General features: G+C 35.3%; 1 long non-coding RNA gene across 1 annotated transcript in view; it reads right to left on the bottom strand.

Annotated features, from left to right (window-relative positions):
* Nucleotides 1-1,705: 1,705 nt before the first annotated feature.
* Nucleotides 1,706-24,445, bottom strand: part of LOC134736838 (uncharacterized) — a 48,168-nt gene continuing 25,428 nt past the window's right edge. Inside the window, exons 2-3 of the long non-coding RNA XR_010121204.1 lie at nucleotides 3,957-4,068; nucleotides 1,706-2,248 (exon numbers count right to left, since the gene is read on the bottom strand). This is a non-coding gene — a long non-coding RNA (uncharacterized lncRNA). The remainder of the gene's footprint in view (nucleotides 2,249-3,956; nucleotides 4,069-24,445) is intronic.

Here is a 24,445-nt window from a genome sequence, read left to right as displayed (position 1 = left end):
TCATACTTGATTTTCAAGTCATACTCAGTCTACACATATGGCTTTAGGAAGATGTAGCATGAAAATCTCTAAAAGAAAATTGCTGTTATTTACTTACTATTATCATCCATTTTCCTTCCACAAAAGAAAAGAGAGAAAAGGAGAGACAGAATAAAAAAGACAGAATCTCCAAATATTCAGTAAGACATACATATTATAGATAACAATGTGTTTAATTTAGGCTATATGAATATAAAAGAGACGTTTCTTATTTAGTAGTAGCAATTTGTGGGCACAGGAGTTGGCAATGATAAAAATGTCCAAAGTCACAAATACAGTATATAGTTAGTCATGGGTGGTGTTATTTGGCTCGAAAATAGACTTTTATTTTGCCTTTCTTTCTCTTAATCACATTTGGAATTAGAAGAGTGACAAGAACCAGCAGGAAGGTAGAACAAAAAGCTGATGACATCAGAGAAGTGTTCAAACAGCCAGCTAAATTCACTGCAGTTCTCAACCACAGAAATATTTTCAGGTGATTCTGTTTTTGAAAAAACGTGGGAACCACAGGATATACAACACTTCCAGGCAAAACTCAACAGCTCTAATAATAGTGACAGAAGTGAGAGCCAATTTGGATAAAATAAGACATTGACTCAAAGTCCTCTGAGAGATTTTCTAAAACAAAGTTTACAAAGCTCCTTTTGCCTTTTGGGAAATCACATTCCTCTTTGCACCTTGACTCTTTTTCTGAATTTCTTTCTGTCTGGGAGAATTTTCCTACAGTGTTTCTTCTCCATGTGACATCATGAAATGTGATACTTTTTTTCTCTCTCTTTTCTTTTTAACCATAAAGTGACTAAAAGCCTATTTCATGCTCTAGTCCTCCACTGAGCAGGTACTTTGTGGCCAACGTCCCTAAAAAAGATGCAGGTGACATAAGTGGTGCAGTGCCAGTGAAATCTGTGTCATGGAGTTTAGCTTCTTAGTGCCTATAACTTTTCTGGTGATATGCCCAAAAGATAGCAGATCAAGATGCTACTTTAGTGTCTATTAACCCATTCTTTAGGAAGATAAAAGTGGTTTGGTTTGTATGGAATTAATATAAACTGTTCTCTATCACTGTCTCTTGTGTGTGTATATGATGGTTAAAGCTATCAGCTAGTTCATGTCCACATGTGATCAGAAACTTAGTAAATTATTTCTACTGTTCTATTTTCAGAATGTACAAGACGGTTCTCCTCTCTGGATGCTGAGAGCTCATTTGGGGAGCCTAATATTTAAATCATGTTTATCTGTGTTATTTTTCCCAAGCCAATTTAATATCCCCTCTGCTAATTTGAAAACAATAATAAAATAAGGGATTTTTTTTTTTTTATAGGCGGGAAGAGTAGAGTGACAGCACAGTTCCAGAGACCAATGGATATGAATTAATGGAAAGAAACCCAGCCAGGCACGGTGGCTCACACCTGTAATTCCAGCACTTTGGGAGGTCAAGGTGGGCAGATCACCTGAGGTCAAGGGTTCGAAACCAGCCTGGCCAACATTGTGAAACTCCATCTTTACTAAAAAAAAAAAATACAAAAATTAGCCAGGTGTGGTGGTGCACGCCTGTAATCCCAGCTACTGGGGAGGCTGAGGCAGGAGAATTGCTTGAGTCCTGGAGGCAGAGATTGCAGTGAGCCAAGATCACGCCACTGCACTTCAGCCTGGATGACAGAGTGAGACTCTGTCTCAAAAAAAAAAAAAGAAAAGAAACAAGGATATAATGAGATGCCTTTGTTCTATGCCTTTGTATCCCTTCGGACAATTCACTTTTGTTGACCTATTGTGCCCCAAACTTTTCCTCTGTTAAATGAAAGAGCTGAGATCAACGTTGTTTAAGATCCTTCTGTTTGCAAATTTCTATCCGTAGTCTCCACGCTCTTCTACCTTGCTAGTTATGACTCTCATCAGCTCTTCAAAATCTGGTGTGGTTAAATTTATGTTTTGATAAATTCACTATTGTTGCAGTATGGAAAACAGATTGGAGAGGAATATGGGGTTGGAGTTATAGAGATAAGAGACTAATGCAGTAATTCTAGAGTAAATTGATGGGGATACGATCACATGTAGGAATAGAAGTGAATAGAGTCAGAAGAGACATATGGTGTCAAGCTGTCTGGAAGCAGCTTTACTGGTTTGGATCTGGTAAGTGAGGAGAAAGGAGACGTCGAGGATCATGGGCAGGCTCCGGGCTTAGGTCATCTGAGTGCGTCAGTGTCCTAGGCTGGAACACAGAAGGACAGTCAACATTAGGGAACCGATAAAATTTGGTTTTTGACTTGAAATGTATTTGGGACCCTGTCACCTGAATGTTTCTGGACACTCGAGGGCTATGACTTTCACCCAGCACATACCTGAAGCTTATCTCACAACACACATGTCAGGGCATCTGGAAAAAAATTCAAATCGGACAATAATTTTGAAAAACATTGTAGATTTTTCTGGAAGTCTCCTTGGAAAGACAGAGGAAATAAGTTACATTGCATGTTATATATTAATATGTCTTTAAAATCACCCTTGCATCTATCTCTTGCTCCAAGTTTCAGCTCTCTATAACAATGTTTATTTCCTTTCCTTTTCTTAAAAAAACATCAAAGAGAAACTTTTCTTCTCTACCTACCATCTTCCGAACTGTGAAAACTTTGCAGCTTTCATCCTCTTAGACATGAAGCTCGGAAGCCAGTCTTGGTCTTGGGTAGTTTCATTGCATAATGCCTCATTTTTATCTCAATTTTATTATTAAGCACATCATATTCTTGTTAATTATATATTAGTCTCCTCTATTCTTTTATTTGATACTGAGCCCTTCAGGGACATGATTTTGTTGCTTCTTGTTTGTTTCTTTTTCTTTTTGAGACGGAGTCTCGCTCTGTCGCCCAGGCTGGAGTGCAGTGGTGCGATCTCGGCTCACTGCAAGCTCCGCCTCCCAGGTTCACGCCATTCTCCTGCCTCAGCCTCCCGAGTAGTTGGGACTACAGGCGCCCGACACCACGCTCGGCTAATTTTTTTGTGTTTTTTTAGTAGAGATGAGGTTTCACTGTGTTAGCCATGATGTGTGTGTGTGTGTGTGTGTGTGTGTGTTTAATTGTAATGCTAGAACTTAGTTTATATTAGGTAGGAAATACAGGTTTATTGACTGAAAACAATTATATTTAGACATTAGCTAATTATTTTTCAAATCACAATCATTTTCACAAAATTTCCCTGGACTTCGTAGGTTGAAAAAAACTCTCTTATAGGTTCCCTAAATCAATTAATTTTATTTCTGGTCTTTACACTTACCATATGCTACATCATGGTAAGTTAATTCCATACATATTATATCCCTATTCTGCTCATCAAAGCTTATTAGTCTTTGTATTCCCAATACTCACCCTATGGTTTGACTAGGTCAGGTGCCCAAAAAGTATTTTTTTAAGTAAAGCTGTGAAGGTATCAGTGAATGAATGTCTGTCTCGTGTTTAGGTTTGTGTTTGTGAACTGTTGATTCTGTCTATATTTTCTTGCTCTCTATAAAACACATCTGTTTCTGATTGTTCATCTTATACTAACCCAGTTTGATTTTGCTTGACAGCAGGGACCTTTTTTTTCTTAGTTTGTATTAATTTATTACATGTCCTGTTTTTACATTTTACATTTTGCTAATGCTAATTGCTTAAAACATATTAATTGAATGAAGACTTGCAATCACAGTCCTGTGGGATATCCAGTCTGTCATCCTCACAATCACATCCTCTAGTTTAAAAAGTGGGCACTCATAAGAAATTGAACAAAATTTGTGATATCCTAGCAACAAAGAAGGGGCAAAAACTACTGAAAAGGTTCCTGATAGTGTCTATCCCCATGTGACGCTGCACCTTCTGAGAACATGTTTGAAATTTAGCACCTGTTCACAGGGAATTTTTAAAACATTAACACTTAGTTGCACTAACCTGTGTTGTGTGTGTCGTTTTTTTGTTTGTTTGTTTTCAGTAGCAATGTACATCTAAAAGTTTTCTCCATTGGATTACGTGTCATAGAAAGTACCTATGTCTTCTACACCATCTGTAAGACATTTTAAGCATTTTATTAATCTTTTAGCAGAGAATAACATCACCTACTTGAAAGTGCAAAAAACTTTTGAAAAATTATGTGGAGATGGTTCAAGTGTACCAAAATAGGACCACTGCATAGAAAATGATAAATGTCCCTTTAATTAGAATGACAGCAGGAATTTAGGAAGGCAGAATTTAATGTAATTAAAATTAGAAAATCATTGTTAACAAGAGTCCTGTTACATTTCTTGAAGAGAACACAATGAGGAACTTTTAATTTCGGATGAATCAATAATTTTGTTTTTATGTCTCTCTTGAGCCTGTTCTAATTAAAAGAGTATGGAAGATCAATTAGAGGAAACATTCTAAACTTCCCTTGTCTCAATTGCAAAATTTTGCTTGAGAAGTATGTTCACAACATTTAGTGAAAGTTAAAAAACGGATACTTTAAAAACAAATATGAATGTAAGGAACCAAGAATATTATTCAAGTCCAGGAGTAAAGAATAGATATAGCTGTACAATTTATTTTTGTTCATTACTGCTTACCTACTTACCGACATTTTTAAAATTTTAAGTATATATTTAAATAGTTACTAAAATGAATATGCTAGCAATTCAGAAAATTTGAAAACACAGAAAAGAACAGAGGGAAGTCACCCAAAAGCCTGCCAGGGAAGAATAACCACTGTTGATATTTTCTTCTAGTCTTTCTCCAGGTCAGACATTTTTCAAGACGATGGTCACCCTGTTCAAAATATTTTGTAGCACACTTTTCTACTTAGAAATTTATCCAGAACAATTTTCATATCAAATATTATTCCACTGAGTGATTTAATGGCCACATGGCATCATCCTATATGGGTGTAACAGTGTATATTAATCTCCCACCAGTTCACATTTGTTTCTAATTTATTATTGTTTTTATTAATATTCTTTTAAATTGATAAATCATAATTATATATATTTATGGGGTACCATGTGATGTGTTGATATATGTATATAATTTGAAATAATTAAATTGAGCAAATTAACATATCCATCACCTCATTTGCTTATCATTTTTATGGTGAGACAATCAAAATGTACTTAGGTATTTTGAAATATATAATACATTATGATTGACTCCAGTCACCCTACTGTGCAATAGATCTCAAAATGTATTCCTGCTATCTATCTGAAACTTTGTACCCTTTGACCAACAATGCTTATTGACATTTTTTATTAAGGAAGAAAAGTTTTATCATGATCACATCCTGAACCTGCATGGTGAATTTAAATTGTAAATTATGCATTGCAATTGCACATCAGGTTTTTCAGCTTTGATTCTCTTAATTGAACATAAACTTAAGATTAAGGTGCTTAGTTTATTAAGCAGAAGAAACACCACATAAAACAGTTCTACACTGTGTCAAAGAAGAAAAAAATGCTACAAATAAATTGTATTGTACCACATATTAAATGAGAAAAAACATGCTTAAAGAGAAATTATTTTTAGCATACTAATGAAAAGAGGGGAGTTTTTAATTTATTGTGGTAATTACAGCTTAGATACGGATTTAAATGTTAGTTATCGCCACTCCTGTGTGATGCCACTGCTGTCTTGGGATGGAGAGCATGGTAGGGTAGGAGAGTTTTGGACTTGAAATTTATCACTACCACTGTGCCAATAATAATATTGAAAGTTAATTGTTATTGAATTTAGTATGTACCAGTTACTTTATATGCATTATCTCTTTAAATCTTCATAGAAATCCTGTGAGGTACTATAATCATTACTCACCTTTTTCAGATGACTAGTTGGAGGTACAGGAAAGTTAAGCAAACTGACAAAAATTAGTAGCCAATAAGAGCCAAAGCTAGGATTCAAATCAAGTCTTTTAATTCACAAGACTGTGCTCCTCAGAATTTAATGTTCTAGTGTTTAGGTTTGTTTTTGTGCACTATTATCAACAATCTGTGTATTTTTCTCTCTGTATATAAAACTCTTCTCTTTTTATGATTGTCTGCCTTATGCTAATCCAGTTTTATTTTACTTGAGATCAAGAAAAATTTCCTTCCTTATTTTGTATGCTTTAATTACATTTCTTACTTCCACACTTGTCTAATGCTAAGTAGATATGCTAATAAGTGCTAATGAGTTGTTGGGGCAAGGATTCAAACCACGGAATCTAACTTGCTTGAGCCTGTGTTCTTCACAACAGGGCCACATGGCTTCAAGAAAGACAAGTTATCTCTCTGACTCAGTTTCCTCATCTGTAAAATGTGTAAAGGGAGTTAGATGCCTGATATGATTTGGCTCTGTGTCCCCACCCAAATCTCATCCTGTAGCTGCTATAATTCCCACATGTTGTGGGAGGGACCTGAAGGGAGATGATTGAATTATGGGGGCAGGTATTTCCTGTGCTGTTCTGGTGATAGTGAATGGATCTCATGAGATCTGATGATTTTAAAAACAGGAGTTTCTCTGCACATGCTCTCTCTTTGCCTGCCACTATCCATGTAAGATGTGACTTGCTCCTCCTTGCCTTCCACCATGATTGTGAGGCTCCCCAGCCATGTGGAACTGTGAGTCCAGTTGTACCTCTTTCTTTTGTAAATTGCTCAGTGTTGGGTATGTCTTTATCAGCAGTGTGATAATGAACTAATACAATGCCTTTTAAGGACTTTTTCCTCTCAATAGTTTATTGTATATGATTATTCTAGGCCAGTGCAGGGCTAAGGAAAATAGAACTCTTTATGGAACAGAACAATAAACTCTGCTGTATTGCGATTTTCAATGGCTGGGGCTGGTCTTAGTTTCCATTCCTACAGGACTCAGTTAAGGATTAAAATATAAGTAGTGTGGGATCCCAGGATATATCAGTAGGAAAGCAGAGGAGTGAAATTAAGTGGGCTGGTGATATGGTGTGTTATCAAGCAAGTCACCACTGTGGACAAAAGCAGCTTAATCTCTCAAGGGAATTCAGAAAAGCACAGAACACAGCTTGGAAGTTCCATTATGTGAGAGAGGCTGCCAGGATACTTACTAGTGAGAGCTGCTCCCAGGGGCTAGCTAGGCACTTCCAGCCTGCTAAGCCTGTAACCAGAAAGGGCTCAAGAGACCAGAGGAAGCACCCAGGCAAAGAAATTCAGGTGTAAACCATTTACAGTCACACCTGAAGGATTTAGGGGATCTGCCTGGAGACTTTTCCACAGGATGTGCTGACAAACTTAACTTTTAGGTTAAGAGTTATTCTGAAACATTGTTTTTTTGTTTGCCATTGTACAGTTAACTTTATTTTCTGGAATAATACAGTCTTCTTCCTTGTCTTAGTAAATGCAGTGTAAAGAACATAATTGAATCTCTTTGATGATTAAGTTTCCTCAAGTCCCTCAGTGCCCTATTATGACCAAAGTTTGGGTATTTTCATTTTACCGGAGAAAATGGTTTCACATACCATGACGCCTCAGAGAAATACTTCATAGGAGATCTCTGAAAATACAAGGAGAGAACTTAGAAGCCCAAATGATGGCTTTTATTTTTTTCTGCCTTGCCTCAGAGGAATGCACCTACCATAACTGCAATTCTAATCCTTTTAGAGCAAAACAATTTCCAGCTCTACTTTTGTGACATCTTAGTGCACCCTTAGAAATATATAATTCTCAAGAAAACACACACACATAAAGCAACAGCCAACAAATTTTGAATCGATCCAATTTCATTTTCAAAATGTACATAGAGCATGAAACACATTTTAGGAAGTAGTTCGTCAAATGAAATAACATCAAAATAATAGGTGCTCTAATTTACAATGCTTACTAATAACTGCTTTATTAAGCTAAGAGAGAATAAAAATCATGGACACTGGAAGGACCATGAAAAGAACATATGTACTGACCCAAAGTGGTTCTAAGTTTTAGAACTGAAAAGGAGATTCACTGAGTGAAGAGAGGAAATAAAGAAATTATTACACCAAAAATTAAATTTTTTCTACAGCCTTTAAATTTGTTTTTCTAGATTCCCTGTTGCTCTTGTATAATAAATTTAATAAATAAATTTAATAAAATTTATTTATTTTTAATAAAAATTTTTTTCCACTTTTTAATATTAATTAAAATTCCACTTTTTAATAAATTTATTTTGTTACATGAGGTTGCCTCTCTCTCTCTCTCTTTCTTCCGCCTCTTTTCTCTCAAACTCTTTCTCCATCTTAGCCAGTGTGGGGCAAGAAGATAGCTATTATTACAGAACTTCTCGCTCTTGCAGTCCTAAACACTCTCTATTGATTTCAGAAGAGGCATTCTGGGGAAAATTCACAGACATGGCTTTCAATTTCTTGTTTTGGTCCTTTCAGCAAATTTATAAAATGATATATAATGTATCTGTCATACTGTTTTTCAGCATCCACTCAAATAAAAATTAACTTAATCTTAAAATTGAATATATAATTTTGTTTTGAAAGTGGTTAAAGAATGCTCAAATGTATCTACAAAGAATAGCATGACATCTTTAATGCAAATATTTATAACTGAGAATTGTTTAAATGACTTTGTAGTTCAACATCCTATGTTAACTGGAAGCAAATACATATTCCAGTTTATATTAATAGCATCTTTTTGAGACCGCTACTGTTCATTGAAGTCCTTTGTCACCTTCCTCTGTAATAAGAGTTGTAACTAGAATACAGCTACCCAGAGAAAGACTATATTTTTTAGTCCCGCTTGAAGCTATGTCTGACCATTTAACTAAATTCTTGCCAGTGGAATGTGAACAGAAATGGTGGGTACTAACTCTGCTCCTGACTCTTAGAAAATTGAACATATGTTATTCCATGTCCTTTCTTCTGTCCCTTTTACGGAACATAGCTTTGAGCCTTCAGATAAGGACAATGCTCAAGGAGGTGAAAAAGTAAAAATATGCAAAGAAACTGGGCCCTAAAGGATTTCATAGACTGGGGGAGTCTCCTGTGAAGTATCTGGCTTATTGTAGAATTTATATGTAGCATCAGAAAACAAACAAACAAACAAACAAAACTTACGTTTTCTTTAAACCGTTTATTTTGTGGTCTCTTTGTTCTTTATATTAGCTAATGCATTACTCAATAGGCAGGGATGTTTTTATCCCCTGAAGCCACAGAAATTATCTCAAAGAAACTTTATTCTCCTCACCAAGCAAAGGAGGTTAGGGAGCACAGAGTTGATTAATGCGTGCTTCCAGTATGGGCATAATGGAACAGCTCATTAAATACAATGTTGAACTGTTGGTAGCAGACATTTAAGAAAACAGCATAAAGGTTGTTTTTTTTTTTTCCCCTACCAAATGGAAATCTTATTGCTTTGAAAGTAATTTAAGATGAGCTTTAAATCTCAAAAGTGCAATGATTATACCTACATAATTTCCATGTTTATGGATTCAAACACAAATACTCTGGTGGTAAGGATGGGAAATTAACATCCTTATATCTGCCATCAATTTCATCTAATATCATGATGACTATATGGTTTTGGAATTATCCGTCTAATGTAAAATTGACAAAAATAAAACTCATTTTTTTGACAATGGAGATAATAATAGCCGAAAAGGGAGAAAAGTATAGAGAAAGGTAAAAGAAGAAAAAATGTGTATGATTGCATCTAAAGCAAAAGAAAATCAAAGAATAGACATACAATTGCTTATTTGATAAAGGAGGATCCCAGTCATACAGTTGCTTGAGGGTGGTAGAGGAAACAACACCTGGTGGCTGTATGTTCTTGAACTGTTATGTCAGATCTCCAAAAATAGCTCCTTGAATAGTTGTATTAATAAAATTTGGAAGTTTGCCATAGCCATTGTATTAGTTTCCTAAGGCTGCTGTCATTTGTCTCAAACTGGGTGGCTTAAAATAACAGAAATGTGTTCTCTCATTGTTCTGGAGGCTAGAAGTCCAAAATCAAGGTGCGAGCAGAGCCATGCTCCCTCCAGAGCCTGTAGGGAAAGATTCTGCCCTTTGTCATCAAGCTTCTGCTAGTCCCAGGCATTCTTTGGCTTGGGGCAGCCTAATTCCAATCTCTGCCCCCATCTTCACAGCTGTCTCCTTCTGTCTGAGTGTCTCTGTGCAACAGGAGAGTTCCCTGACCCCCTCGCAGGACATGCGACACAGGTGTGGCTTGTCTGTTCAGCCGCTGCGCATGCTCAAACCCCTTATGGGAGGGGGAGCACACAGACGGGCGGGTGCAGGAGCCTGGGCAAGCACTTTTTGGGCTCCAACCCCACGGTGGCATCCAAGGGTGGGTGCCTGCAACTCCCAATACTGCTCTTTTAGTTCTGCCATCTGCAGACGACTTAAGTGTTAACCAGCTCAGTGCCCTCTTAGTACCCAGGTTCTTGTCCGGCATCCAGGAAGAATCAGGTCACACATGGACTTGAGGGATAGTGAATGCAGAGGTTTTATTGAGTGGTGGAGGTGGCTCTCAGAGAGATGGATGGGGAGCTGGAAAAGGGATGGAATGGGAAGATGATCTTCCCCTGAAATTTGGCCATCCAGCGGCTGATCTCCTCTTGGACTATCCCCAGCTGCACTTCTCTTGACATTCAGACATTCCTTCCCTTCTCTCCTTCTCTGCTGCACCAATCTGCCGCTCTTCTACCTTTCTGTTTGTCTGCTTGTCTCCTCGTGGAGTCTGGGGTTTGGGATTTATATGGATACATAGCGGGCCAAAAGGCAACATTTGGGCACGAAAACAGGACTGTCTATTCCTATTTAGGGCCGTGGGTTTCCAGGCTTAGGATTGGGGCCTTTGCTGGGGAACTGCCCTCTTCTACCCTGTACTTCCCTGTTTCCTGTGTGTGTCATCTGCATCTTAACATGAATGTCTCCCCTCTTCTGATAAAACATCAATCATATTGGCTTAAGGGTCCACCCTGCTCCAGTATGTCCTCATCTTAATGCAACTAATTGCATCTTTAATGACCCTTTTTATAAATAAGTTCACAATATGAGGTGCAGAGGCTTAGGACTTTAACATATCTTTTTATTGGAGAAATGATTCAACCTATAGCATAATTAGTAGCAAATTAATTTCCCAATGAAATATAATATTCTACCAAGATTGGTCTATTTTTAGTTCTTCTGATTCTTCTATTTTAAAAGAACCAAAAAAAATCCTGACTTTACAACACACTAAAAATAATTATTAAAATACGTAACTGAGAGTTAAACTCATCTTGTTTTTATCTTAAAATACAGGCAAAAATGTGTCAAAATTCAAAAAGACTGTTTTCATTGCCCATTCAGCAAACTCTCTATCTGTAAGCTTTCTTTCTTTCCTAGAAATGGCATTAAGCACTGAATGGGCCAAAAAAAAAAAAAAATGTAAATAAAAAGACTTGGACACTTTACAATCAAATTGTACTTGGCAAAGGAAAGAACTTCAATATGCTTTTTAGAAAGATCTTGCATATAGAATCATACCCATAATATACAGTCATTAAAGCTGCCAAAGTCACAAATAAAAATCCAATTGTAATAAATTAAGCAGTTTATATTTCTTAAATATTTTAAAAATTGATTTCTAAATAAAGCAATCCAAAATATCTCACAAAAATCTTCCAACATTTATAAAATAGCAGCAGATTGTTTTACCTTATTGGTCTTTATGTATTGTATTTGACCATTCTTTCTCTGTTTGTCTTTTATAGGGGCTTTGAAATAAAAGATCTTCTATTTCTTATTCTCTGTTTCCCAAAACAGCTTTATCTGTGTGAGAACCAGTGAAGAATTGGGCAAACTTTCTTTTTCATGAAACTAGTAAGAATTTTGACAGTCTGGCTGCTAGCCTGAATTTTATGGCACAACTGTACCTATAAAGACAGAATTTCAATTACATAAATCAACTTGGCAATGTCTTTTTAAAAGAGAACAGTTTATCCCCCTCATATTTCAGTAATATTCTTATGAATTAGATCTATGCTACCAAAACCAAATCAAAAGCTACATTACATGCCATATTATAAAAGATCAGGCTTTATAAGAGGTTTGAGTTTCCTCAAACGAAAGAACAGGCTACCTTACTAACTGTGTTAAGGATCTAGAAAACAAGGAAACATTCTTGACTCTATCTTGCTTACTTCCCTAATATTATAGTTAAAGACTAGAACAGTAAATAAGCTCCTTAATTACAAGCAATAAATAGGATTAACTGTAAAACCACAATTTCACTACAAGACAACATTCCTTTTTTAAACAGTTTTTTCTCTACATCTTATGTCAGTGATTAACAATGTATTGTCTTCTTGAGAGCTATAATATGACTTCGTTTTCTACCAATTTCCTTTGTAATGTCCTATAGAGAAATGCATCTTTCAAATTCAAATCCCCAGCGTAGCTCTTGGCATATATTAAATGTTCAATAAATGTCTGCAGTGTGCTATGGGTTGAATGTTTTTGTCCCCAGACCCCAAATTCATTTGTTGAAACATGAAGTCCCAATGTGATGGTATTTGGAGGTGTGGCCTTTAGGAAATATTTAGCCCATGAAAGGGGAGCCCTCATGAATGAGATTAGTGCCTTTATAAGAAAAGACATGAAAGAGACAATCTGTCTCTCTTTCTCCCACGTGAGGATACAGCAAGAAGGTGGCTGGCTGTCTTCAAACCAGAAATAGAGCTCCCACCACACACTGAATCTGCTGGCACCTTGATCTTGGACTTCCCAGGCTCTGGAACCGTAAGAAATAAATGTCTGTTGTTTAAGTCACCCAGGCTATGATAATTTGTTATGGCAGCCAGAGCTAACTAAAACATGGTGTAAATGAGAAACCAAGGAAATTAAAAGGGAGAAAACACCAGCCAGTGATGGAGTTTTTACGGTGGTGACCAAAGCAGGCACTATCATCCACACAGGTCAAGTTTCCTGTAGCTGCCTTCCTGATCCTTGCTCTATACCAGTGGCTATGTATTGACAAACAGTATCTGTGTCAGAGAGGATCTCCCTTGCAATATTAGAGATTTTGTTTTGCAAATATTGAAGGTGATTTCAAAGCACATTCTTGAAATTTTCAAAATCCATTTAGAAATTATCAGGTTCTCTTTAAGGAAAGTAAATTAAGGTACAGTGGTCTCCTCTGGCATGAGACCTTTATAACTCTGTACTTTCTCTGACTAGCACTGAAGCCATCATTTTTAGTAATATCTCCTTCTGTATCATGAACCATGCACACAAGACCCTAAGCTTGCCATTTTGTGGACTGCTGCTTTTTTTTTTTTCTTTTGTAATCCTTGACTTCAGACTAATTCACATTCTGTCCACTCTTATGTTGCTGCACGAATGCCTTCTCTGCTACTAGCAGATGACTTTTCTGTTGACCCTGCAGAAACAGTTTACTGCCTTTTTGCTACAAAGCAGGACACGATAATATATCTCAGTCAAAATATCTCATTTCTCTCTGCTGAATGTATCTGAAAATTCTCGTTTCCATCAACATCTGCTGAAACACCCACTTGGAGAAACACTGAAGATATCCTTATTGAGAAGACGTTTGTGGCTACAACTATGCTCTCCCTTTCCCATGTATAGTTCACTGGGGAGGGTTTCAAGGCCAAGGAAATTCAGGCTCCCCAAATGTATCCTAATGAGGTCATCTTTGACATGTCCTCCAGAAAACTCGCATGAATTGCTTCTGAATTGTTGCACTAACCAAATCTGTCATTTGCTACTAACTTCTATAGCAGCAATTTGAACACGTAAGGTAGTGTTTTTAATGATCATAAAGCTTAGAAATTAGGTAATCAGCCTAAGTCAACTTTAACATGCATACTATATAGTTTTCCCCCAAGCTTTGATACCAAATATCTTTATTTTGTGCCAGGAGATATAATCAAAACATAAAGGGAAAGTATTCTTTTATTATTATTTTTAATCTGTGCATCATTTCCTTTAATTGTGCTTTGTGTTTTTTTAAAGTGGTAACTTCACTTTTGATGTTATATTCTCAGGAAATATCATTTTGACATTTCAAAGAACTATTCAGGTGACTTTACTAATTGTTCTTTTTCTCCTTTAAAGTATGGAATTATCTAAAGTCAATTATTCCTCCTTATAACTTGAAATAAAAAATTGGGATGCATGAAACATTCTTAGTTTTCAATATAAAATTCAATTTCCATAAAATTCCCTGCAAGAAAATATTTAGTGTTATACCATTGTTTAACAAAATATACTTAAATAATAATTCTGTTTTTAGCTTAAAGGATACTTTTTTCATGAAGTAGAGCTACCTTTTAACCACTTTAATAGTAGCCATTGAAAAAGAAATAAAGTAACATAATATTTTGAAAAATATAATTACTTACATCCAACCTTTAAGAACAATAAAATCTTGGTGCTGAACCAAAACAGTTCAATATTCACTCTATGATATCTCTTGGTAAGAGATTTCTTTCCAAGATTTGCCAATGCCTAAAAATCTTGAGTTCAAATGATCCTATGGAGAAACAATTTTATATCAAATTATTTTAATGAGCAGTATTTACTATATGATCTTCAATTATATCCCTTCTGCAACTATGACAGAGATCCATAATTGAAAAACAAAAGAGCTCTAATGTGTGAGTTCACACTCTAAATCGGACCTTCTCTGTACAAAGCATGAAGGTCTTAGCCAAAATCATTCTAGGGTTTTTAAATGAGCACATAGTTCAAAGAATGTCAGAGAATGCCCAGTTCTCTGCAGCTTGAAATCCTCACTGCTGCCCAGTATTATGCAAATAAATGGTCTAGCTCAGGGCTGCTTCAGAGACTGACTATAGCCTGAGAGAGGGTTAATAATCATAAGAACAACAAGGATCTGGGCTGAATTCTTACCGATTATCCTTAATTTTCCTAATAATCTAATGAAGCAGATGTCACTTCATTTTAGGAATGAGGAAATTGCGGTTTGAAAAATGAAAGTAATGGTTCAAAATTATCCAGGTAGCAAGTGCACAATTTATCATTTGATTGTAAAGTCCATGTTCATAAAACATCTCATATTATTCTAGCTCAACTTTGGAGGAATAGGCTGCTGTGGCCTTGAAACTTAACTGGAAAAACTTAGTTGGCTCGATTCTGAGAAATATGATTCTGCGTTTTTCCTTAGTCTTCCTTCAACATCTTGCCTTGTCTCATCCCAGTCTTGACATTCCGCATAGAGCCAAGTGAGTTAAAAGAGACTTCCCTGATGTTTCCTCACTTCCTGCCTCTCAGCACATGTTAAAGTCACTTCCTTAATGCCCTCCATGTTCTCCCTTTGTGCTCCATTTCTTTGTGTTAGAACAGTAGGAGACCACATGCTTGGTGGTACTCAGATTTCCTTTCTGAACCCACATTACTCAAAATACTGTTTTCTGATTTCTCAGATGGACTTATTCTAAGACCCACAATTGAGTGTTCTGAACCCCAGTCATTCTCACTGGCCAAACTGTAAAGTGAAATGTCATAATCACTTATGAGAGCAAACAATAACTGATTGTTATAATTAATTTTAATGTGTAATCATACAATGACTACTGAAAAGATAATAGAAAGGTAGTAGTGATTATTATACAATAGCAAAAAGAAAGATTATTGCCATTACTCAGGTCCTCGTTATGTAGCCTATGAGATGTAAATCATCTCTTGTATTATCACCCTGATGAGAATCTTTTATCTATTTAATAATTTTAAAAAAGTTATTGAGCCCCCTCTTCTTGTCAGGGACTGTTCTGGGTGCCAGGGATATATAAAAGAACAAGATTTGCCTTCTAGTATTTCACATTTCATTTGGTATGGAAAGGCGACTGAGGAGTAGCAATTATACATAAATAAGTAAACAAAAAATGGATAATAAGTTCTATTGTTCAATTAAAATTTAATTTAAAAGATATCATAGAGAATGACTAGTTCTGAAAAGATCTTTTTGGTAAAGTCAGATTCAAGCTTATTTCTGAGTGACAAAAAGAAGCTAGTTAAACAAATACTATTGGCATCCCATTACCATTTGTACAACTGGATCTTTATCAAGAGTATTAGTGAGTCAGCAAAGAGTTTTTAATGAGTATCTTAAAATTTATGTGAAATATCTCTGAAAATGAAACTTCCTGTGGGAATTCCATTGAAGACATCACCAAACCTACCTCCTTCTTAACTGTGATGAATCAGAGTTCTTCTTCCAGATTGGGGTGATATTAACTATAGATTATCCCTCTCTGTGTGTGTAGGCATGGGGCAGGGGGCAGGCAGATGTAGTTATTAATGAAATAATGTGATAAATAAAACACATCACAAAAGAATATACCTGCCGATTTATGGTACTTTCTAAACCATATCACTTAAGACTATGTATTTGTAGAAACGCCTCTGATGTTTAATTTGATAGAAGTACCTACTTCCAGATTTTGACTGTTCTCAGTCTTCTTATTCTTGGTGCATTTAGACTATATCTGCCTTATTCAAAGATATGATAAAGGCCATAAATGCTGAGGTGTGGATAATAAAATTATTCCTGAAAAACAAACTCTGATTATCTTAGACTTTATAAAGTTAAAATATTGATAGTGGCTTTTATTTTTTTATTCCTAAAAGAATAATGACTACAATCACCCTGACTTTCTGCCCTGGGGCACTTTTTCATCAGGGTGCAAGGAGGAGAGCCCAAACAAAGTATGCATCCTGGCTAAGAAAAGAAGACAAAACTTAAGAGTGTTGGGGTGCTGATGCCGCTAGGATTTGTCAGGCAGACTAGCAGAGAAAAGAGACCTATAGAGAAATCTACAGAGCACTTCAGAAAACAGAGCTATACAGAAATCTACAGAGCATTTCAGAAATCTACATAGCACTTCAGTTTCTTTGAGTCTGTGGCTAGATATTAATCAGCATATGCATGGAGTGAAACTCCATTAGAACAGACAAAGAATTACCAGGGATCCTTAACCTGATCAAATCCCAGAATTTAAACAGGACAATGATGCGTGAGTTCTGACCAGCCAGATTGCAGTGATTTTAGTGATTATCAAGGTTATTCAGTAGAAATTCCAGAAGCATAACATCTTGGTTGTAATACCTAGCCTGAAAGGATTTTTTAGCTCCACCTTAATAAAGCTTAAAAACAAGCTTTAAAATAATCAAGGTAATCAAGCAATTTACCAAAATCAAATTTAACATTCCTTGAAGGAAGAAAATAAAATGTAGACAGTCAACAATTTAGCATACACAATGTTCAGAAGTGAATAAAAGTTTCTAGATATTCCAAGAAACAGAAAATATAATTTATAATCAGGAGAAAAATTAGTCAATAAAACATTCCCAGAAATGATAAGAATGATGATACTATCAGATAAGAACAGGCAAACTGCCAAGAATGTAAAGAAAGACAAAATGAGAAGTGAAATGGACATAATAAGAAGTGAAATGGAATTTATTTTAAAAAATAAAATGGGGAGACCAAATGTAATTTCTAAAGGAGAATCTGAAATGCAAATTTTACTGGATGGGATTAACAGAAGATTAAAGGCCAAGAAAAGATCAATGAACTTCCAATCAAGCAATAAAAACTAGCCAAACTGGAGCACACAAGAGAAAAAGTCCCAAAGAAAAGTTTAACAGAGCCTTCATAATGTGACCTGTGGGACAAGGACATACAGAAGATTGGAATCCAATGACGTGTAGTCAAAAGAATAATTTCTAAAGAAGGAACAGACAAAAGTTTTCTTTAAAAAATAAGCTCAAAAAAAACCCTATACAATCAAGATTAATAAACTCAAGTAAGATAAAGATGGAGGAAACCACTCTAAGATATATCAGATTTCTGAAAACCAGTAATATAAAAAAATAAATAAATACATGTCAGCCAAAGGAAAGGGAAGACTTTTAAGAATAACTACAGACATTTAGCTTTTAAAAAGTGAAAGTAATGTGGTTGAAATTGAAGAAGAAAATATTCTAACATACTGTCTATTTTTATGTAAATCAAATTTTAAAATGGGCAAAAGTAAATTTTAAAAAGATCAATGTTAGCCCCTGAAGTGGGACAATTCAAAGTAATGATTCAGAAAGAAAATTTTTGACATATGAAAGGAAAATAAATCTTGGGACCCCAAACTCACTAAGCCAAAGAGTAAAGTCAAGGTGAAACCTGGGTCATGCAAACCTGCCTCTCATTTGGTTCCTAAATAATATGACTACAAAGTAAAAAGCTACATATATCCCTCACAACTTTCCCACAAGGAAATTCTTTGTGGGCTCCAATGTCTTTATCCTAAACCATTTCATGAATTTGACCCTGGCAACGTAAATTGATAGTTTACCTTCACAAGGGCGGGACAAAGGATGGAGCCCAAAGTCATCCCTCTGCTCACCTGAGACAAATGAATATCTGATTGCTTCCTCTGCCATATTATCTACGTTATCTTATGTAAAATTGCCAATTCACTGAGCCAGATGAAGGCATGAGTGACTATTTCCTCTACTCTCCTCTCTCATGAAAATTGTATATTCGGTGAAAGACTGATCAAAGACTCCAGAGGATGTGACTGTTTTGTCTTTTTATCTACTGACACATTTTAAAAATATTTCTGTTCCCTCAGTATCCACCGTTTCCTCTTTAAATACTGAAGCCCTCAAGATCATCTTCGGAGAAAGGCATACACCTGCCTCCTGGGTGTGTGACCTTAACTTTGGCAAATAAACCTCCTCAAGTGATTAAGACTTGCTTTGGTAATTTTCTTGGATTTACAGAGATAATATCAATGTTACCTATCTAGGTTGTGATTATATGTTTTATATATTTATCATAAAATATCAATGTGTACACCTAAAATGGGTTTATTTTATTGTGTATAAATTTTTACTCAATAAAGTTGATTTCAAAAACAAAAACAGAATAGAGGTCATAAAAGGTGAAGATGTAAAAGTGCAAAACTGTTCCTGACACAAAGAGATTACCACAATTGGGCACTTAGTTTGCTTATAATTCTTTAGGAACCTAGGGTGACAGAGAAACACATTGTTTTATATATATATTTATATTTTTATATATATTTTTTGACTAACAACAGAAATTGAGGATATTCATTTACTGAGATAAAATTTTTCCTAAGAAGTTAATCTTGGCAAAGAAGGTGATGTTTATGTAAAAGAAACGTTTGACAACTCAAAGGCTAATGCTTTCAACTCTAGTTTTAGCAAAGGTACAAATGCTGTTCAAATAAATAATGCATGTACCAAATATCTTTACATAAAGTAAAAGCTTTTTTTGCAGCAGTTGAGACAACATGGCTCAGGTACACTTTGGCTTCTACACATCTACTCTAATTCATTAATGGAGCTTTAGGATCTAGGAGCATGCATAGTTAATACAGCCATTAGAGTGGCTCTTAAATATCTCATTCTCAAATGAAGGTTAGAGAAAATCTAGATTGTAATTAATTTATATATGAATATTCTGAGAAGAGCTTTTAGTACTTGTATCCTAAATTGTTGAATAAAGAGAAAGCCATGCACTTCAAATACCAGATATGTGTTAGACAAAGCTGCATTTTTCTGTGTAACTTTAAAAGCAAAACTCGTATTTTCACCTAAAAAGAAGGCTATCACCCTTTAACACAAATGTAGAAAGTAAAAGTCGTTTGGTACCGAATTGTTTTTTCTCTCTGAAAAAGAAAAAGAAGCTTTGGATCATCTCAGTGGTTAAAACCATAATTGATAAATATTCCAGTGCTCTGTATTATGTAATTGGAACAGAAAACTATTTTTTAGTTGGTTGTCATTTTTCTGTGCTCTTGAATTCTTCTGAAATTTACTTTGTCTTTCTAAAATTATTTTTCATTTTATTTTATGTATTAATAATTGATCAATATTATTTTTGATGAACAAATCATCATCATATATATTGATAAAATACAGTGTGATGTTTTGATATACATGTACAATGTGGAATGATCAAATAAAACTAACAAACATATTCATCACTTCACGTACCTATCATTTCTTTTTGGTGAGACATTTGAATTTACTCTGTTATGTTGAAATATGCAATATATTATTATTGACAATGTAAAATTTACCATACCTTTTAAAAAAATGGGCTGAGGGTTTAGATGCTGGCCAAGATGAAGTAATTTTACTATAACCTATCTCTCTCACTGATTATGTTAAAAATTCAGGACAAAATATAAAAAGTAACATCTGAAGACTCAGAGAAATAAGCAATAAAAGGCAGATGGGGATGGGGAAGTAAAAACTTGAAGAATATCCTACTTGGGGTAATTTTTCCATTTCTTTCTCCTCTTTTATCTCCTATCTTGTATGTGAGGTATCTCTAGTCATAGAACTATGCAAGAGTTGCAGTCAGCAAAAACTCCATGCGAAACCAGAAGACCAGAAAAAGGGATTCCTGCGAGCTGGAGGGTGTAGAAGAAATCCCATTATATTTTCTTGTTTCTTATTTTTCTCCCCTAACCCTGTTCTAATGGGCAACTGAAATTCTGAAAACAACAACAGCAAGAACAAAACCATGTTTCTGGCCTGAAGGACTGACTGAAAAACAGGCTCACATAGTCCGAGAGTGAGGATGGAATACCCATTATTTTCTGTCTTTTTTCCTCATTGCTTTGCCCTGATAACAGTGACCAGTCATAAGGAAATGCATAGAAGAATTTTAGGTGACTAAAATTCTAAAAGAACTACTATATTTCTTGCCAGACGGTGGGGAAAAGGGAGTTCTTAGAAGCCAAAGCATGTGATGAGAATCCCAGAGAAGACAGGCTGGAGAGGGGGATCCACCAATTCTCTGTATAAAAAAGCACAAACAATAGGCTCACCCCTGAACTGCATGTATGTAGTACGGCCCCAAACTAACATTAAAAAAAGGCTTTGGGAACTAAATTACAATAGAAACCAACACCTAAGGCCCAGACTAATTCCTCAGTGACACATGCCTGGAAGACACAAAAACAGCTTATCATTGACCTTGTGAATTGAACTAACATTAGAACCGCTAACCACAGAAGATGCGACAGATACATGGTCTGAAAGTAACTGGATTGATTGTCTCCTAAAACCAACCAACCAACCAACCAACAAACCAACAAACAAAACAGACATTTTTGGAAGAATTTTAAAAGGACTGGCATCTCGCAACGTAATATTTTTAAAATTAAAAATTACTCAACTTAAAAAAAATCCTAGGAATATGTGACCAATTCTCAAGTGAAATGATAACAAAAAGATGCCAATTCCAAGATGAAGCCAATACTGGAATTATCAGATAAAGACTTTAAAACAGTGATTATAACAGTGCTCCATGACTTAAAGGTAATCACTCTTGAACGAAAACATAGAAGTTCTGGTATAGAAGTAAAATGTATTTTTTAAAAATCCACATGAAAAATTTAGAACTAAAAAAATATAACATATTAAAGAAGCACCGTATAGACTCAATAGCCGGATGGATGTGACAGATGGATGAGTCATTGAACACAAATACAGAGTAATAGAAATTATTTAATCTAAAGAACAGAGGCAGAAGGCTGAAAAATTAACAGAGTGTTAGGAAACTGTGGAACAATATAAAAAGCTGTAAGTAAGCTCCATGTCATTGGTGTCTCAGATAAAGAGTAGAAAGATTGTTGAAAAAATGTTAAATAAAAATGTCTGAAAGCTTCTCAAATGTGGTGAAGGATACACATTTGTAAATTCAGGAAGCTTAGCAAACTCAGAGGGGTAAACTTAAAGAATACCAGAAACAGACACATATCAAAATCAAATTGCTGAAAACCAAATAAAAAGAAAACCTGAAACTCTCATTCTTTATTGTTGGGAATGCAAAATGATTCAGCAAATTTTAATGACAGTTTGGCAGTTTTCAATTAAGTTACACAGAATTGAGCGTTGAGCACTATGGGTTTGGATGGCACGAGTTGACTCACATGAAAGTTTCTTCTGCCTCTGCCCCCTACAACAGCCAGACCAACCCTCCCCTTCCTCCTTCTCATCAGCCTACCAAATATGAACACAATGAGAATGAAGACCTTTATGATGATCCACTTCCACTTAAAGACTTGTAAATATATTATCTCTTCCTTTATGATTTTCTTAACATTTTCTTTTCTGTAGATTCCTTTATTGTAAGAACACAATATATAATATACATAATATACAAACTATGGGTTAATCAACAGTTTACATTATTGATAAGGCTTCCAGTCAACTGTAGGCTATTAGAAGTTACATTTTTGGGGGAGTGAAAAGTTATACACAAAGTTTTGACTGTGCAGTGGTCATACCTCTAGCCCCCATGTTGTTCAAGGGTCAACTGTATACATTTACTGTATGACCCAACAATTTCACTTCTAGGTATTTAACCAAGGTAAACGAAAAGTGAAGTTCACATGAAACCTTGTACATAAGTGTTTATAGTAGTGTTATTCACAATTTCTCAAAACTGGAAACAATTGGAATATGCGTCAACTATTGAATGGATAAACAAACTGTGTCAACTCCATGCAAAGGAACACATCTGCACAACAAAAATGAATGAACTATTGATACTCCCAGAAGCATGGATGAATCTCAAATGTGTTATGCTTAGTGAGAGAAGCTACACTCACTATATTATTCAATCGTTATGACATTCTGGAAAAAGTAACTGTAATGCTCAAAAACAGGTTAATGGTTGCTAGGGGTCGAGTAGGGAGAGGAGATGACTACAAAGAGGCAGCTTGAAAAATTTCTAGTGACAATGGAATTATTCTGCGTCTTAATTCTGACGGTAGTGACATAACACTATGCATTTTTTAAAAGTTACAAAACTTCACAAAAATGTGGTTATTATTCTATGTAAATTAAAAGCTGAATAAATTAAAAACAAATGGAAAAGCTTATTAGTAAATATTGAACAAAATGTTCAAACAAAACCTTCCTAATGAACATGTTATTAACATTCAATGTTAAACTGGCACTATTCTTTTCTCAATATTGTTAATTTAAAAAGTATGTCCTTCTTTATTTAAAATATATTATCAATATAGGCCAAATCTTCAACAACAAATTAGGAAATATACTAGAAATTATATTTGCTTCTTACAACAGCAAAACAACAATAAAATACTTAGAAATAATCGTATCAAAAAATGTTAACAGGATCTAGATAACAAAATATTTATTCTACTGACAGACACAAAGAAAGAAAAGGTAAATAAAAGGTCATATTATGTTCTTTGATAGGAGAATAAATTATATTTTTAAAAATTAAGATCCCAATAAAAATATCAACATAGTATTTTTAAAACTATTGAAGTTGAATCTAAAGTTCATTTGGAAAACCAAACAAGTTTTTAAAAGCCAGAAATATTTTGGTCAGTAAGAGAATTGGCTGTGGGGGATTGGGTGCAGCAGCTTAAACCATTATTCCATAATTATGATGCCATAATTAATTGTGCTCTTCTCTTTTACAAAGGTGCAGACCAGTCACTGGAAATATACATAAAATACAGAAATAGGGACAAATTCATTTGAATGTTACTGTGTAATAATGCAATATTATGTATCAGTAAGAAAAAATGCACTGTCCAATTAATAGCATTTTTATTACTACGACTGTAAGCCACCTGGAAAAACAAACTTGTGTTCTTATCTCACTCATTATAACAAAATATAAACTTGAGGTTAATCAAAACGGAAATCAAATATTAAAAGTACTCCTGGCTGGGCACTGTGGCTCACGCCTGTAATCCCAGCACTTTGGGAGGCTGAGGCGGGCGGATCATCTGAGTTCAGGAGTTCAAGACCAGCCTGGCCAACGTGGTGAAACCCCGTCTCTACAAAAAAAAGTAAGCCGGGCATGATGGTGGGTGCCTGTAATCCCAGTTACTCTGGAGGCTGAGGCGGGAGAATCACTTGATCCCGGGAGGCGGAAGTAGCAGTGAGCCGAGATTGAGCCATTGTACTCCAGCCCGGATGACTGATCAAGACTCCATCTCAAAAAAAAAAAAAAAAAAGGTACTCCAAAACAATTGATAGATTTTTCTTACACAGGATAGAAATCTATTCAACAGATTCACACACATCACACATATTTTTAGATGCAGTGACTTCACATAGGATGGAAATGGAAGTTTCCATGTGTAATATGGGCAAGTATGGGAAAATATTTTAGGCAGGTGCAAAAGTAATAGCGGTTTTTACCATTATTTTCAATGACATAAACCACCATTACTTTTGCACCAACCTAATAACAGTGATCAAACCGCCTTAAACCCTCATTGACAAAGGTAATAAGGAGGACTGTGAGTGTAGAGGATAGCTGGAAAGAGAATCTACCTATCTTTCCTTCCTCCTTCCCCAACAGACGCTGAAGGTGACTGCTAGGGTTTGAACATGTACCCTCCAAAATACAGGTGTTGAAACTTAATGG

Source organism: Symphalangus syndactylus, chromosome 5, assembly GCF_028878055.3.
Source record: "Symphalangus syndactylus isolate Jambi chromosome 5, NHGRI_mSymSyn1-v2.1_pri, whole genome shotgun sequence".
In the NCBI taxonomy this organism is placed as follows: Eukaryota; Metazoa; Chordata; class Mammalia; order Primates; family Hylobatidae; genus Symphalangus; species Symphalangus syndactylus.
Note: the sequence above shows the minus strand (reverse complement) of the source record. Positions and strands in the feature narration are given on the sequence as shown.